Source organism: Lepisosteus platostomus, chromosome 23 (genome assembly GCF_059453375.1).
Source record: "Lepisosteus platostomus isolate fLepPlt1 chromosome 23, fLepPlt1.hap1, whole genome shotgun sequence".
Taxonomy (NCBI): Eukaryota; Metazoa; Chordata; class Actinopteri; order Semionotiformes; family Lepisosteidae; genus Lepisosteus; species Lepisosteus platostomus.
This window is the reverse complement of record NC_142633.1, coordinates 8,763,526-8,779,752: the sequence shown is the minus strand read 5'-3', so window position 1 is coordinate 8,779,752 and position 16,227 is coordinate 8,763,526. Positions and strand designations below refer to the sequence as shown.

At 45.0% G+C, this 16,227-nt stretch overlaps 1 protein-coding gene across 10 annotated transcripts in view; it reads left to right on the top strand.

Annotated features, from left to right (window-relative positions):
• LOC148641991 (calmodulin-binding transcription activator 1-like) overlaps positions 1 to 16,227 on the top strand; it is a 442,365-nt gene that overhangs the window by 173,723 nt on the left and 252,415 nt on the right. The window lies entirely within an intron of this gene.

Sequence of the window (16,227 nt, the reverse complement as noted above, 5' to 3'; positions counted from 1 at the left end):
TATCTGACGTGTGTCGTAGTGGTGCCCCCTAGTGACAACAATTGACAGTAACTGACATTTCTGTCCTGTGGTTACCTGTACAACTGTATAAAGATTCACCTTCCTATACCCTGTCGTAAGTGAGGAAAGGTGCCAGCATCTAATACCGTCGAGAGTATTCGAATAATAAAATAATCCCCAGTGTGCTGCGGTGTGTTCGTTAGCATGCTCGACACTGGACACTGATTTCAAACCGCTGTGAAACATGCAACTAGTGAGCAACAGGAAGGCAGGAGAAAAGGGGTCGACTTCTCCTTCTGAAGCCCGCAGCTGGTTTGTGCCCGAGGATGGACAGGCGGCGCCTCCGATGGGACGGGCGCTGTGGCGTGCCCGTATGGGTCTGGGCCGGGGGCGCAGTGGGAGTCAGCTGGCCCTCCGGCAGGGCGTGCCGCTCTCCCGGTGGCACGAGGGACTTGGCACCTGGAGCAGCGCCGGGAACAGTGATGCATTGCTGTGAATTACATTACTGCTTGGCAGCTGCTCGCTCCTGAATTCATCTCTTCAGTCAATGGTTTATTTTTTTATTTCACGTGATTTGTCAAAAGGCGTTTTCCCTGGCAAAATACAAAAATCAACGCATGACGAACAACGACAACAAAAAAAATGCTGTAACATTCTGCCGAGGTGAAGTGAGGCCCGGGTGTCACGCCCCACACTCTCCCTCGCAAACGACGTTACATTCCCGGAACCTCTGCTTCCCAATCTCATCCCTGATTGAACCCAGCACATTCTCACATGCATCAGATTCCTCAAATTCTCACTCCCTAACCAATCATCCAATCACACCCCTTTCCTTTCAGTATTTAAACCCCCTTCGCACACCTTCCCACGCTCACTATTGAGAAGCCTTTCTTAGTATTCTCCAGTGCGCGTTTCCAAACCTTTTGACTGATCTCCTGTTACGAATCTTCTGCTTCTGCCTCTTGACCTCGCCTTCTGGATTTTGCCTTTGAATTGTTTTGGATTTCTCTCGTTACCGGACCCTCTGCCTCCCTTATCGACCCAGCCTTTGGATTTCGTCTTTTGGTTTGTCCCTTTGCTACTCTGTGTCCTGTGGGATTCCGGTCACGCACAAGGATCCTTCTATTCCACGTATCGGTTCCGTGACAGAATAGTGAGCCTTATTAAAATGGATCCAGCGGACCAGAGTCAACTTTCTATTCTCCTTGAACACTCCCGGAACCTGGACCTGCTAACTACGGCAGTCCAGCAACTAGCTGACCACTTTGCACTGCCACCGTCTCCCCCACCTGCAGCTCCTGCCCCTGCACCCCCGCTTCAAACACAAACTAATCTTCTACCCCCCTCTCCTCCCGGAAAAATTTGATGGTGACTCCTCCAGTTGTCAGGGCTTTCTGACTCAATGTCAGATGGCTTTCCACATCCGCCCAGACTGCTTCCCCACCGATGGAGAAAGAATTGCTTTTATGATATCCTGCCTCTCTGGACGAGCTCTGGAATGGGCTGGACATCTCCTATCTCGAAACGCTCCTGAGACTGCCAACTTCCACCTTTTCCAGACAGCTCTACAATCTACCTTTGGGCAGTTGCACTCTCGCCACCTCATTGTTGCACGCCTCACTTCCCTTACTCAAGGATCTCGCTCTTTTCAGGACTACTCTTCCGAATTCCGTTTTCTGGCTGCTCAACTCGCCTGGGATCACAATGCCCTGATGCACTACTTCCGCCTCGGTTTATCTGATGAACTCAAGGATCACGTTGTGCACCTGCCCCTGGACTTCCCATCACTTGACTCCTTCATTTCTCGAGTTTTTGAACTAGAGCTCAGGCTTCAACAGCGAAGGTCGGACAATCGAACCCCTCCCACACCCTCCCAACTGCCTTCCTTCCATAGACTGACCTCTGAGGAGAGAGATTGCCGACTTCGTGAGGGGCGTTGCCTTTACTGCGGTTCCCCTGATTACCTCCGAGCCGCCTGCCCCGGTCGCCCTCCTCACTCCTATCCACCCGCTGTTATGGCCAGTGTCACTTCTTCCTCTCCCAGATCTGGACTCTTTCTCCCAGCCACCCTGTCATGGACTACTGGACAGACCTCTCTCTCTGCTTTTGTTGATTCGGGCTCCGAAGAGAACTTCCTAGACTCTGGACTCGCTTCGTACTGGAATATTCCCCGGTTGCCAGTCACCCAGCCCATTCGGCTCCTCACTCTTGATGGCTCCCCCCTCTCCCCTGGTCTGGTGAAGTGGCAGACCCCTCCCCTCACTCTTCGCATTGGCGCCACCCACCAGGAAGTCATTCGGTTCTTTCTTATTCAATCCCCTTCTCACCCATTGGTTCTTGGTTTCCCTTGGTTACAGATTCACAACCCACACATCTCCTGGTCACAAAGGGAACTCACAGCCTGGGGTTCCCATTGCCTTTCGCATTGTTGTCAGCTTCCTCAGAAAGTTTTCGTCTCCTGCATATCTCAAGATACCCTCCCCAATATCCCTTCCCAGTACTCGGATCTACACCTAGCCTTCAGTAAACAGAAGGCACTATCCCTCCCGCCTCATCGCCCATCTGACTGTCCTATAGACCTAATCCCAGGGGTTCTACCCCCTAAGGGCCATGTCTATTCACTCTCCAACGAGGAGACTCAGGCTATGGAAGATTATATCCAGGAGTCCTTGGAATCTGGTTTCATCCGCCCCTCTTCCTCACCTGCCTGCGCCGGCTTTTTCTTTGTTAAAAAGAGAGACGGCTCTCTCAGACCCTGCATTGACTATCGCGGTCTGAATAACATAACTATCAAGAACAGTTATCCCCTTCCTCTGATTTCATCAGCTTTGGAATCACTCCGGGGCGCCACTATTTTTTCTAAACTGGATCTCCGCGGTGCTTATAATTTGATCCGCATTCGGGAGGGTGACGAATGGAAGACGGCATTCATTACTACCCACGGTCATTATGAATACCAAGTAATGCCGTTTGGACTGGTTAATGCTCCTGCTGTCTTTCAGGGGTTCATGAATGACATCTTTAGGGATATCTTGCACAAATATGCCCTGGTATACCTGGATGATATCCTAATCTTTTCCCGAAGTCTCCAGGAGCATGTCTCTCATGTGCGCGAGGTTCTTCGTCGTTTGATTCAGAACAAACTCTATGCCAAATTGGAAAAGTGTACTTTCCATGTTTCCCGAATCCACTTCCTTGGCTACATCCTCTCACCCCTGGGCATTGAAATCGACCCTGCCAAGACTGAATCCATACAGAACTGGCCAACCCCCCAGAATTTAAAACAAATTCAACGCTTCCTGGGATTTTCCAATTTTTATCGCCGTTTTATTAGGAATTTCAGCTCTGTCGTCTCCCCCATTACAGCCCTGACCCGAAAAGGTCCTGATCAAGGGAGATGGACTCCTGAGGCAGACCAAGCTTTCCTTCATCTCAAGAGACTGTTCACCACAGCACCCCTCCTCCGTCACCCAGACCCCAACCTTCCATTCATTCTCGAGGTGGATGCCTCAGCCAACGGAGTCGGTGCCATATTATCTCAACGTCATGGAGAGAAGGGTATCCTCCACCCCTGCGCCTTTTTCTCCAAAAAATTGTCCCGGGCCGAGACTAATTATGATGTTGGAGACCGAGAACTACTGGCTATCAAGCTTGCCCTGGAGGAATGGAGACACTGGTTGGAGGGGGCCCTACACCCTTTTACTATTCTTACGGATCATAAAAATCTCTCTTACCTACAAACTGCCAAACGTTTGAATCCACGCCAGGCCCGCTGGTCACTTTTCTTTTCTAGGTTCCATTTCTTCATTACTTATACACCGGGATCCAAGAACATAAAGGCTGACGCCCTATCTCGCCTCCATGATCCTCCTGACTTTTTGGACCCTCCTGAGCCTATTATACCCCCTGAGAGAATTGTGGCTGCTATTAGATGGGACCTGGAGAACCAAATCAAACGTGCACTTCACAACCAAACCGTTCCCCCCCAATGTCCTCCAGACAGACTCTTTGTTCCTGATACCATACGCTCCACTGTTCTTCGCTGGGGTCATGACTCACTATTTGCAGGTCACCCCGGTGTCAAACGTACCTTGGAATTCATCTCTAGACATTTCTGGTGGCCTTCTATGAGGACTGATGTTACTGGGTACGTGCAGGCCTGTCCCATCTGTGCCACGTCCAAATCCTCCCGTCTTAAGAAGCCCGGTTTACTCCAACCACTCCCAACCCCTAGAAGACCTTGGTCCCACATCTCAGTGGACTTTCTTACGGATCTTCCTGAGAGTCAAGGCAAAACTGCCATTATGGTCGTGGTAGATAGATTTTCGAAGTCGGCTCATTTCATTCCTCTTCCTGCCCTTCCATCTGCTCAAGAGATGGCTGACCTCTTCATTCTTCACATCTTCAGACTTCACGGCATTCCTGAGGATATCGTATCAGATCGAGGACCTCAATTCATTTCAAGATTCTGGAGAACTTTTTGCAAATCTCTTGGGACTTCCACATCTCTCACGTCTGGCTATCATCCTGAATCCAATGGACTCACGGAAAGAACCAACCAGGACCTTCTCACTTACCTTCGATCTTACGTCTCTGCTTCTCAAGATGACTGGGTCTCTCTCCTCCCCTGGGCTGAGTATGCCCATAACTCTCTCTCTTCCTCCACCACTGGGATGTCTCCCTTCTATTGCTCTCTAGGATACCAACCCTCTCTTCTCCCGGACTCTATCCCCGATTCGGATATTCCCTGCCTCCAGACGAGCCTCACCTTCCTCAAGAGGATTTGGAGACAAGCCAGATCCGCCCTCCTGAAGACCTCCTTGCGGCAGAAGACCACCGCTGACCGTCATCGACGACCTGTGCCCAGACTACGACGAGGACAGTTTGTCTGGCTGTCTACTAGAAACTTACCCCTTAGACAGCCTTCACATAAGTTGGGACCCCGTTTTATTGGACCTTTTCGCATCCTCTCCCAGCTCACCCCTGTAACCTATCGTCTTGCTCTTCCTCCAACTCTCAGGGTGCACCCCTCCTTCCATGTCTCTCTCCTGAAACCCTACCACAGATCCCCCCTCTCCCGGCCTCGGCCACCTCCACCCCCACCACGACTCATTGACGGTCTACCTTCCTACACGGTCAATAAGATCCTGGATGCCCGCTGGCTCCGAGGTCGCCGACAATTTCTAGTCGACTGGGAGGGCTATGGTCCTGAGGAACGTTCCTGGGTCTGTGAGAAAGATATTTTGGATCGCAGCCTCATTGATGACTTCGTTCGTACTCGCTCTCTGGGTTCGTCGGGAGCCGACCCTAGAGGGGGGGGTACTGTCACGCCCCACACTCTCCCTCGCAAACGACGTTACATTCCCGGAACCTCTGCTTCCCAATCTCATCCCTGATTGAACCCAGCACATTCTCACATGCATCAGATTCCTCAAATTCTCACTCCCTAACCAATCATCCAATCACACCCCTTTCCTTTCAGTATTTAAACCCCCTTCGCACACCTTCCCACGCTCACTATTGAGAAGCCTTTCTTAGTATTCTCCAGTGCGCGTTTCCAAACCTTTTGACTGATCTCCTGTTACGAATCTTCTGCTTCTGCCTCTTGACCTCGCCTTCTGGATTTTGCCTTTGAATTGTTTTGGATTTCTCTCGTTACCGGACCCTCTGCCTCCCTTATCGACCCAGCCTTTGGATTTCGTCTTTTGGTTTGTCCCTTTGCTACTCTGTGTCCTGTGGGATTCCGGTCACGCACAAGGATCCTTCTATTCCACGTATCGGTTCCGTGACACCGGGGCGACTGCAGGTGGAATGCCTCTGACTGTATCTGAAGATATTTCCGCTGAAGGAAATCACCGAGGGACAGGTTTTATAAAGCGCGTGAACTGAAAGTCTTTTTTTTCCCCCCACTGTGGAACCTGTGCAGCACCTACGGAGAGGCAGAGTCGGCGCCGATTTAATTGAGCTACCAAAAAGTTCTGTTTTATTCCGTTTTTAATAAATGAAAGGTTGCAAGAGAGCGGAGAGCATTTGCCCTTTTCTCATTCATTAAGTGCCTCAGAAACTCATCTCTTTGTGGATCCTCCAGAAGCAGTGTCCCAGTTAAGAGCTCAGCCTGCCTGCCCACAGCACTAGAACCTTAGTCCAACGGGGGGTGTGAACACCCGTTCTCAGCCTGGGGGCAACATGGTAGAAATTGCACCAGATCATATCTGATGTCTACAGGGGAGGCCAGCCATCCGTTCAGTCTTTTTTTCCCCACGATGGAGAGGTGGGCAGAGGGCCAAGCTGATAAATGGTGCCACAGATTTTCCATCTAGAATCTGGGGGTGACGTGGACCGTGGATAACTCCGTTTTATCACTAATACTGGTAGTGATAACTCTTTCTGAACCAGCCAGGTCCAGGAAAGAATTGAAGGTAATTAATAATAACCCTGATGCGGGAGTAGACCGTATAATGATGGCTCTGATACTCCGTAGCTCTGTGGGGGTTAATGCCAAGACGAAGCCAGGCTGGCTGTAATTCAGAAGCTAAATGCTGTCAAGGAGAGATTTGGCTGGATTTTATTCAATCTTAGTGTGACCTTCACAGTCACACATCCTCTTTATTGTAATCTCAGCACAAAAAGCCTGTGAGCCAGGAGTGCAGGCCGCCTGACAGCCCGTCTGATAGCCAAACAAAAGCAGCCAGCCGATGCACTGGACAGATAGCACAAACACACTTCAATTAAATCTCACCCTCCTTGAAAAAAATTAAATCAGGCACCTGTGGGATAGGAGATGAGGTCCCCTTCGTGTGCTTACTGGGACTCCTTCCAGTATTTTATTAAGCCTCACTAGTGTGTTTAAGTACCTGTGTTTTGTAGCTTTTAATTATCTGTATATTACTCATTTTCTAAAGCAGCAACTGTGTTTTCCGTCTTTCCATCAGTCACTCACCTGTGCACTGTCTTTTTGTAGAGAGAACTTTTTCCTTAGGAAAAAAATATTCTTGTGGAAATTCCGCAGCTCTGCAGATGGTCCAGTGCCGTGTAGAATTTTATTGGAACATGTTCTTCCTCATAGAGCAGTTGTAGATAGCAACATTATAAATACCTCAAGGGTCGTAAAATGGCCTCTGTCTATTTTCTGGCCTTGTAAAGCAGTGAGCCCCTATAAAGGTTGTTGGATGGACTATATTAATTACATTTGCCCATTTCAGTCTGTTCTATCTCATTCTCCCTTCTTGTTATGTTTCCATTACGTACAGTATTATGCTAAGCGACTCTGCATAATATCCCTTTAAAAACTGTTTCTACTGTGGAGTCAGGTGAAGTAAAATAGTGTGGAGCAGTCTTCTGACCTTTGAAACCCACCGACGTCTTCCCATGCACTTTCCAACCAGAAACAACAAAAAAAATTCCCTGAGGACATCCACCATATTACAGAAACATACAAGAAAGGAAATAATAGAAAGCAGGTGATATATGCTGTGTTTCTCCAAATATACAGTAGTTCCCAGATTCAATTACTTCCCCTCATTTTTTATCTGTTTAAGAAAGAGAAATAGGGTACAGTTCAGGTTTTAAAAGGGCTTCAGCTAAATTTTTAAAGAATGATTACTTACATTAGAGCAGACCATGCAGTGTGGTAAGGGATGTAGAAATATAATGTTGAGAAACTAAATGTTGTTACAAACATACTGTATATGCAGTTTCAGTAGATTTAAAACACTGTTTCACATTCTGGAGTTTGGTTGATTTATAAATAAATGTAGCACGGGGTGGCACAGGGATTAGCGTTGCTGGGGTGCTGTCTGCGTGGAGTTTGCATGTTCTCTCTTTCTTTGCTCCAGGTGCCCTGGTTTTCTCCAACAGTCCAGAGACATATAAGCAGGTGATGTGGTTTCTGCACAAAATGGCCAAGGGTGTGTGGATTTGTATCTGTGTGTGCTCTGCAATAGAATGGTGTCACATCCAGGATGTACCCTGCCTGGCGCCCCTTGCTTGTCAGGATGGGCTCCGGTTCCCCTGCGACCCTGTATTGGATAAAGTGGTTAGAAAACAGATGGATAGAAATGTAGCATCTCTGTAGAACTGATGAAACACAGCTTACAGCAAGAGCCAGTTTGCATCACTGACTTAAGCCTGATGACCTCTAAACAGGGAGCGAACTTGGTATCAGAATCACCTGCAGGGCTGTGCTCTATAATCAGTAACAGAATCTGGTCTGTCCTGCAAGACACTGAGCTACGGGTCCTTCAGAAACTTTTATTTTCATCGGAAAATTAATTTCAAAGTACGAAAATGTTCACAAGAACAAATGATGTGAGAACTATCATGCCAGCTAATCATTTTTAAAGAATTGTTTTTGAAGTACAACTACTGTATAAGACTTCCAAGTCACAGCAGTCTAAGTGCAATTTTACGTGGCCCCAGTAGGTGGTTCGTGGTATATTGATGACTTGAAGTTAGAAATTGGTTTCACGCAAGGGTGAGCTACTCATTTGCAGCAATGAATAGTAGAATTCACTGTATAATTCTAGCATTAATTGATTCTGGGGGCTGAAATTAACATACAGACAAGGTTCACAAAGACCTGTGTAGGGCACATCTGGGCTTTTGAGAGAGCCGTCAGTGAGTCATGTCTTGAATCCGGCTGATTCAGTCATGGTGTGCCGAAGGGCTTAGTGGTTCACGTTCTTGCGAGAAATTGGAGAATAGTGTGTGTGTTAGGGGTGGGTTTGTTACAGCTGGAGCAACTCGGTGTATCATCCTGTTCTCCCTTGAATCTCATTCCTGACATCTTTCATTTCCTCTTGCGATTCTTTCTGTTGTTGCTGCTTAGGTTATTGCTCTGAGGTGTTCTTATAACTGGCTATCATGTGTAAAGAACAAATTCCTGCAACAGAGCTCCCTGTGTTTAGGAGGTGAGGTGAGGAAATATTTCCAGGTTGCTCAGGCAGCAATGCTCAGCACGACTGCAGGGGGCTTCAGACGTCTGTTTGACAGTAAAATGCTTGCAAGCCCTTTATTTCTATAGCGGGGGTAGGCTACTCCAGTCTCAAGTGCCCCATTTGTTTTTGGTTTTTATTCCATTGCAGTCCTTAATGACTTAATTAAACTAATTAAGTGGTTAAGAAGTCAAATCAGCTGTGTTTTCCAGAACTTAATCAGGTGCTAATTCGACGATGTCTCTAAAACCTGCAGGAACCTGGCACTTGAGGACTGGAGTTGCCTACCCCTGCTAGAGCTTTGTAATGAAGGGAAATTACAGAGTAACACAGAACACCGCTAATACAATATAACATGAAATAACGCTCAGAATAACAGGAGTCTGTAGAGAAATTCCAACACATTATTGACACATTGCAGAAATGGAGGCCATCATTCAGCCTGATTGCTGAGCGATGAGGCAGACTGTGTTTTCCATTCTGATCCAGGGTTCACTTCACTCAGCAGATAGTTCAGGGAAAACGGGACGTGCAGGCAAGGGTATGGGGACTCAGACACAAGGGTGAATTGCAGTAGGGAACATACTGTAATAAAGGCAAGGAGTTTGGCTATATTGCTTCCCAAAGATTTGGGATGATAATGCAAGATTGCATTATCAAAAGTAACAAGAGTAACATAAGTAAGGTATGTAAAGTACGGCACAACCCCCATTAAGTTAGATCTGCTGTTCAGCACCCAGTTATCTGTCTAAATCTCTAAAGAAGAAGGACCAGTGGAGTAAGATTTAATATTCATCTTACATTCAAGGTACAGTGCAGTATGGCCTACTTGTTTTGGAAGAATTTTATGTTTCAATTAGTTTCCATTTTTGATCATTAGTTTTTTTAAATAATAAAATGAGTTCCGATGCAATCCTAATCATCAGAAAAAACCCTTGCTATCAGTTCAGCAATAACAAATCTGACAGGTAATCCCTGATAAACATCAGGCTTGAAAACTGAATCCCACTCGTGCAGAACAAATCCTCGACACTTAAAATAAGATGCAGTGATATAAGGAAGGTCATTTCTGAGAAACACAAGTTCGGATGTCACTGCAGACACAGAGGATGAAGATCGGGTCTTCTGGAATTGACCATAATTATTTATTTTAATTACTTACATTTGCTGTGGTTCAGTACATTATGAGTGTCTCCATAAAAAGATATTAGTACCATGTACTGTAGTACCTAAAAGTTCCTTCTGCTTCTTCCGCACTAAGTCTAGGGCTGCTTGATCACCGAAATGCAAAACAGAGTGCTTCAGTCTGAGCATTGGACCTGTCCACTCCCTGTCAACATGTGCTTAATGGCCCTGGCTTCCAGCATGTCCTTACAGACATACCCTGGGCAGCCATGTGGCATGGACTTTCACTTTCCAGCAAACTCCTCGTGTCCCTCCTGCCCCTGGGACACGCAAGGAACGTATACAGCACACAACAAAAAACAGTAGGCATCAACGAGATATTTAAACGCTGGTAAGCATTAGTGGGTTCCATTAAGGGGATTTCAAAAACCTTACTTCAAGAATGTAAGATCAATGCCCGAGATGCTAAGAATTTCTTACAGACTTACATGAAAAGTTCTGCTGGTACACTGTTGCACTTTCCTTATAGTTTTTTTCTTTTAGTATTTTTTATATAAAATCTAGATTTATCATTGTAAGTGAGTAATCAAAGTTTGAAATGTAAGATAAAGACCTCTCACCCTCTCAGATAACACATTATCTCTGCTTGTGTCTAAATTCTATTAGTTTAAGTTCCTCAAGCTTTCCATTCCAGTTCGTGAGTATTTAGTCTTGTTCCTCCTTTACTTAATCAGTCTATTAATTGTGAATTTGTTCTGCAGCTTTCTGCAGTGCTCAGAAAGTCACAGTTAAGGATAAAACTTTGAGGAGAATTGACTTACATACTGCAGGTGTTTTACACAGCTGGTCACAGCTGAGTGGAACTGCTTGGTGCTGTGGTGTGATATCGGAATGCCGTTCCTGCAGCTAGCACTTCTCGATTTAGAGTGAAGAGAAGCGATGCTGTACCATTTAGCATACTCTCTATCTGTGCAGAAGAGGGCAGATCCAAGGGGATCCTTGCAGGAAATTGCACAGTTCCCCCCAGCCGCGCTCTGCTTGAATGACGGACCCTATGCGGCTGCCTTTTGACTTCAAATGAGTGATGCTTCTGTTGCGGAAAGAAATTGAATAGTCCTGTCCTATCGCGCTTGACCAAGGTGCATTTTAAAAGTTAAGTAAATAAAACGCATTACTGGGGTAGATCCCGAGTGTGCAGCGGAGGACCCCCCTCCCCCTTGCTTGCTCTGTCAGATCATCGGCGTTCCAGATGGAGCGCAGTGTCGCCTAGCATACAGGTTGCTCTCCATCACTGCGGTCCCCCGGTCCTGCCCGCAGTGGTACGGCCCGGGCGAAAACCGCACGAAAGTGACCTTCAGGTCCAGTGTGCTGTATCAAACCCAGCCAAGTCTCTGGGGGAGGGGTTTGGCTCCTTGTTTTTATCGATGATAATATCTAAATTTAATTCTCCTTTGTCTTGGAAACACATTTTGCAATTTCTATGCCAGCAGACGTCTGCAGTAGACGTGCTCCTTAGTTTTTCGTTCTAATTTTCTTGTCCTCCTGCATCCCTTCTTTTCAGTATTATTTTTATTTTACTTTTTGCTTGGCATGTAAGAAAAGTACAGTGAAACCGACAAGATGTACATTAGCTGGCAGGAATCTAGCACATGGCACAAAAAAGGAAATTTGATCAATTGGTAGCAGTTCACATTACTTGCTTTCAATGAGTGTAGCCTCTGTGAGCGTCTTTCCTCTTCACTCTATGTCCAAGTTAATGTTTCTCAAGGGACGCCCTATATCAGACGGCCTTATTTTCTAAAATGAATTTACCTTAAGCCTTTTTGCACAAGTTATTTTTTCCAGAGGTAGATTTAATTTCAATAAAGCATAGTGAAACGGGGACATAGTAGTCTGATTTTCACCACATTTTATGCCTTTTGTAAAAGCCAGTGTCACGTCAACAAGTTTAATTGCATGCGTGCTAGTGTACTGAATCCCAGAACAAGCAGATTTGGGATGCACTGGAAAGCTGGAGACCTCAAGGGTCACCGACAATGTATCGGAGACCTCCTGGCAGAGCCTCTAGGCGTGTAGAAATGTTCCCTACTCCGTGAGATCATCAAGCACCAAGAGGAAACCTGCATTCCTCTCAGACCAGACTGCTTGGCTTTCAGCAGATTTTGAGCTGACATGATTTCTTAATTAAAGTTAAGATTAAGCTAATCATTGAAATTTAAATAGTTTTCGCTTCTTAGCTTGAAATTAGGTTTTCATTGCACGGTTAACAGAAAACATTCATTTCAGGTGTTAACGAGGTCTCTTTTAAACCAAGCAATTGCCCTCATATTTAACACACAGACAGTTTTCTATTTGTTCTAGTAATTGTTTTTTTTTTTTGGGTTTTGCACATGGCACTCCCTGGATTTTCAGTGTTTGAAACAGGTGTTACACAAACACTCACCAGAATAAGATGTATTCCAGACACATTCCAACTATAGTAGTTAAAGTAGGCAGCTGCGTCAATATGTGTAGGCTGCAAAGGAATACTGTAAGTAAAGGTTTATTTCAAGCTGAAAAGAGAAGAAAAGAAACGCAATGATTTGGTTGTGGAGCCTTCCACAGCCTGTCACACCCGAAGAAGGTTCCACAGCTGAAACGTTGTGTTTTTTTCCTTCTCTTTTCAGCAGGAATAAACCTTTACTTGTTCCTTTACATTCCTCCTATTCTACATAACTCCTACTATTGACAGTCACCCCCTGTTAGATATCTATAATAGTCATGTTGACACATGACTGTATTCTTAGATAAAGAATAGGAATATCTCAGTGACAGTAGATTACAGCTCATAAGGCTGGTATACTGTGAAGAATAATTAATGAAAAGTGAAGGCCTCTCTGTGTTTTAATGAAGAGTATAACACTTTGGTCCACAGCATTTCACCACAAGTGTTGTGATCATTGTATTGATTATGCCATGCTACGATTGAATTATACAGTAGTTTTCTGTACATTAAAAGCACACAAAATGAATGTATTTAACAAATGTGCTGTTAGGCCTTCCAGCAAACCCTTGAAGACAAGTCTTGCTCCTCCGGCAGCGGTTTCAGCCACAGATGAGACCTGCCCCTGAAATTGGTGGTAGATTAATTTAGGCGGACAAGAGACGACGAGTGAGTGTAGTTATTTTTTTGTGCTAGAAAAACAACACGGCACTGAGCAAAAATAATCAGAAACACTGGGCTGTGATATGCTTGGCTGTCCTCGGTGTGACGTGAGGCCAGGGATGACCGACCTGCTCTCTCGGGGCTAAATGATTATATCCTTTCAAAGAACAGTTTCATTTCCATTTGAGACATGGCTCTGGCACCCAGACAATGGAAAACAATTTCACTAAGTGCCAGCTCCCTCTTCCTGAACACTGTTGCTTTGTCGCTTTGCAGTGGAGTGCTTCTCCTCCTTTGTCTTCATCTTCTTGTGATATAAAACTCTGATTTTTAAAAACAAAAACAAGCCCGGCAGCCCACAGAGCCTTTGATGGCGGTAGCTGCAATAAATCTGAAACAAAACTGCTGCTTTAGACAACATAACCTGTTTTTGCTCCTGTTGTCCTCACCCACTACCAAACATGGGCAAAATGGAAATAGGACAGAGCAGATACTTTACACGTACTGTACAGTAGATATCCACTCCAGTCCATTAATTGCTATTTTGAATGATCATTATCACCTCTAAACTAATCTCATGTCACAATTCCTCCTCTCTTTGTTCTTTGTGGCTAAAAAAGCCATTAATTTGTGGGTAGGACACTGAACCCCCAGCTTTAGAATTGTAAAAAAAAAATGTTTATGCTGTATTTAATTAGTCTGGAAAGAATGAATTTAGTTAAGCACTGGCAGAAATGTCACTCATTGATACTTTAGATTTTATAAAGGTGGGTTAAAATGCAGAAGGTCCTTTTTACTAGTGTTTTCTCTGTGTGCTCCTTATAAATGACCCCAATCAATTCTTAACAGTGTCTCTGTTACAGGATGTCTGTATGTATGTACAGTATGTGCATACTGTATGACAATAAAAACACATACTGTACATGTACTTTGTAATACCATTTTCAATGTGGTTATGTAAATCTGGTAAAACAGCATTTTCAATATGTTTGGGACATTTGTGCAATACATAATATAATAGTATACATATACTATCCAATATACAGTGCGTACATTAATAACGGTTCCAACACATCTGTAACAATTGCATGCTGCTACAGTACGTGCCAAGGCACTAAAGAACTCTTAACAAATCTCAGTGCTACATGGTCCTTTCCTTAAATGCTTCCCATTCACAGAACCGCAAACTCCCACATGTAATTACTAAGAAGTGGAATATGTTCCAGAGTAATGACTAAAGTAGCAGCATGTGTTTTTAAAGTTTCAGCGAAACCGGGCTTAGATCAGCACTGTTCAGCTTGCTGCTAAGCCGCTGGTAAGTCTGGAGTGAAGCCTGAGTGGCTGCTGTATCAGCTGGGGTGCTGACGAGGTGCTGTGCCTATTAGAGCTTATTTCATGCAGGAAGGAGTCGCCTCGGTTTTTGTCAAGTCGGCAGGATGGTGCCCAGTGCTGAAACACCTCGTAGGTTTGAAACCAGTCGTCAGGGTGCTCACAGAGGAGCCATAAAACACGCAGGACACACAGAGCCTTCTCTGTCTCAATACCCGGAGGACGCTAAGTACAGCCCTTAATGCGCCGCGTTTTGGAAACAAGATCTTTTTAACCCTGTTCTGGGACTCATATAATCGTGTTTCGCGGCTGAGGCAGATGCCAGGGACAGCTGGCGAGAGGAGGCAAGGAATGTTGTTTTTCTTTATTTTCTTTAGTTTTTCGATTTTTCTTTTTTTGAATCTAGCGAGCCGCCCAGGCCAGCACTATAAAATGATCAAAGGCCTAATGAACACCCTCCTGCCTGCCACTTCCCTTACTCTCACCTCCTACCTTTCTTTCCAGATCTATTATTAAGCGGGAATGAAGGTTCTGGCACAATATTCCCGTAAAAATACTCTGCATTCCAATAGTTGTCTGCTGTTCATAAGAGAGTATTTTGACATTATTAGCAAACTCACAACATGCGTCATTCACTGATACTGAAACAAAGAGGTCTTGTGTGCTGGGTTGTGGGAGATAACAGTAAAAACACAGAGCAGACTGTTACTCCTTACTTCCAGTGCTCCAGTCTAGGGATTGATCATTCTTACTGATGACCAGCAATTCATATTGACCGATATCTGAGCTCTTCCCACTGACCTTGGATCAGTTCAGCTATTCTTGACAGATTACATTTGAACAAAAGTCTGCTGCTGATGTGAAATCACTGTAAAGAGTTAAATAACGAGGATTTTGTATGTAGAGAAAATGGGAGAGTGTTAAGTCAAGACAATCTTGTTTCTTTTCTTGTTGAAGATAGCAGTGATTGAAGAATATGAGAAGCAATCTGAAAATCTGTACTTCTTCTGAACTTGTTTTATTCTTGGAATCCTGACAGAATGTTCTTACCACTCTTGATTAGTGTTATACATTATTAGGAGTAGTTAGGCCTAGTCCTCACTGGTGAGACCCAACATGAGATACTACAGTACATGTACAGTAGAATACATCTCTCTCCCCCCTTTAGGCTGCTGAAACATTCGAGTGGTATTCTGGGAATGGCCTTTGCGGTACACTGGCTCAGCCTTTCCCCCAGAATAAAGTGGCCATTTTTTCGTTTTTTAGTTTGTAATGGGCTGTTACTTTTTTTTCTTTTGATGCCCAGGCTGGAATAGCCACAGGTAGTTTTTCTTTTCTCAAGTCACAGCCACGAACTGTCACATATGAGAAGCCACTCTGGCAGCATTATTTTTTGTTGGATTTAATATTTTGTAATGAGCTAATATTGTTTCAAGGTAAACTGAAACCAAGGTATGGGCTAATGGAGAGATTTGGACTCTCCAAGTCTAGAGGCCTGTGCAAGAAACGAACATGTCTGCAATGAAATAAAACTCTTCTCATCTGTTGTTAGTGCCCACTCCCCCATACTTTTCTCTGTATTGTTTGGAAGGTTTCAAGCACATTTATGTCAATGACGTCCGCATTGTTTCAGCAAAAATCCCATGACGCAGTTTATTCCACAGTTGCACTCGCTGATCTCTAGAGAGTCACGTA